Here is a 2,344-nt window from a genome sequence, read left to right on the forward strand (position 1 = left end):
AAGGGCCCAGGTGCCCTAGCCGCCCCTTGTGTGTGAAGAATACAGCTCTTTAAGTCCATCCATCTCCACAGACAGTTTGCATAGAGAAAATACCAGCCCACTTGGTTTCTTTTCTTTTATTATTGGCATCAGCTGGGACTATATGTGGCCTTAAACGTCATGCACTGAAGGACAGGAAAGAGAGGACAAGAAGGAGGACACAGGAGGGGAACAGGAGCAGCGGTGAGATTCTGTAATAAAAACTGTAATTAAATTCAATAGGTTAAGTTTTGGCATTATGAAATCAAACACCCCTTCCCACCCCCCGAAGTTTCAACCTAAGTGAGAGGGTCACCAGCAGGACCCAGCCAGGTGTTCTGCACTCCCTCACAGGCTGTGACAGGCAGCATGTGAGTGGAATTCTTGTGAATGGTCTCAACTTTTCACTTTCTTTAAATAATCTCTTCGTTCCGGGTGACATAATTGCGAGGAAACATGCCGGTCTGCCCATGGCAGGCCCCCTTCCACCAATTGGGATCTGAGTTATCCATGACATGGATGAAGTCTCCTCTGCGAAAGCCCAGCTCACCATCCTCCTGGGGGTCAAAGTCAAACAGTGCCTGGACATACGTTGGCTGCTGTGGCACCTGCTCTATATCCCGCAGGAATATCTGCTGGTTCCTGGACACGGATGTCGATCTGTGGTAATCTCATTCAGAGAACTGAACTTCACCACCCACAGGAAATACTTCCCAGCCCCATCGCGGAGCACCTTGAAGTGCTGGACATCATTCCCAAACTTGACAGACAGGGAGAAGTCCCCAGGGGCACTCTCGCTCTCTCGGATTAGGAAGGCCCCATCATGCCTCTGTTTGCTAAGCATTTCTTCTGCCTTGGCTCTGGGGATTTTGCCAAAAAACCACGGATGAGGTTTCATTTCTATGTAGTTCTTGGGGATGAAGCCATCCTTCCCATTGAGCTCTGCCTTATACCAGTTCTGATCGCACTCTTCATTCAAAACCTTAAGGATGTCCCCCCTTTTGAAGCTCAGCTCATTGTCGGCAGTAGCTTTGAAGTCATATTTGGCGATGGCTTCCATTCTGAGCGCCTCTCAGTGCTCAGCAGCCTGAAGCAGGGGGAAAGGGAATCTTCCCTGCTGAAGAGCTCTGGGTTCAGCCTTTCCGATTCTGGGGCTATTCTTGCACACTGGGACACACAATGCCACCCGTGGCGCAGCCGTCTGCTCCGTTGTCCAGCCCGGCCCGCCCTGCGCTGCGGCCCGTGGCCGCCAACCCCGCTGCTGCTCCCCGATTGCGGCTCCCGCTGCCCCAGCCACCGTCTCCGCCTCAGCCTCGCTCGCTCTCGCCGCCGCCCGATGGCTGAAGCCTGACCTACAGTTCTTAATACCTATATAACTTAAAGACTAAGACTTCATATTAGAATATTAAACAATCTTTAAACAACTTGTAGCAAATGAGGACAATGACCTCAAAATGTAAACAATATATTGATCAGAAGTAGAAATGTATAGTGAAATATGATAAATATATACTAAAATTGCATCAACATACAAAATACCTTAAGCAGAGGTAGAAACATGCATGCATACAATGGACAAAATAACTGCATAGCTGCACAAATATTGTAAACAGAAATAGGAGCATATTCAATATAACAAATATAATTTGAGTTTGTATCAATTTACAAGAATATATTAAAGACTCATGTATCTGTTAAGAAAAAAATAATCTATACAAATGTAAATTGTCCAAAAATAATAGCTCACAAGTAATGTCATTATTATTATTAGTGTGAGTAAACTCACACTAATCTACCAATTATTCCATCCCATCTATTCACCCTGTCCCCTTTTTTTCAAGAGCGATCCCTGAGCCTACTTTATCACCCAAAACCTTATACCAGTTGTAACCAACGCTTAATAATATCCCTAGTCCTGAGGACAAACTTTGTTGGGAGAGGGGACATTATTTTCTATAATTATTTCCAACTGTCATGAGGCAATGTTATTTCTATGGGCTCCTGTAAAAAATAAGTGATGGTTAAGTTTCAAGATTACTATCTGGTATAATTTAGGTAGTCTTTGAGTAGTTGGTAGGGTATTTCTGAAGTTCTTATTTAAAATTCTGGCCCAAGCATTGTAAGAAGGCACACCATCTCAGCTAGCAAAGATGGAATCAACTTGAGCAGTTTGTAACCCAAAACCAATCTTAAAGTGGTGCTATCAGCATAATTACATCATATCAACCAGGTGGAATCATTGTTGTGGGGCCCCACCTTCTTCCTGGAAACTTCAAAGATTACTGCAGGAAAATTTATTGTTCATTGTGGAAAACCTAAACATTGT

General features: G+C 44.5%; 1 pseudogene; it reads right to left on the reverse strand.

The window, feature by feature from the left end:
* Positions 1-431: 431 nt before the first annotated feature.
* On the reverse strand, positions 432-1,346 carry LOC142838254 (growth factor receptor-bound protein 2 pseudogene; annotated as a pseudogene).
* Positions 1,347-2,344: the final 998 nt, after the last annotated feature.

Source organism: Microtus pennsylvanicus, chromosome 19 (genome assembly GCF_037038515.1).
Source record: "Microtus pennsylvanicus isolate mMicPen1 chromosome 19, mMicPen1.hap1, whole genome shotgun sequence".
NCBI classification, from domain to species: domain Eukaryota; kingdom Metazoa; phylum Chordata; class Mammalia; order Rodentia; family Cricetidae; genus Microtus; species Microtus pennsylvanicus.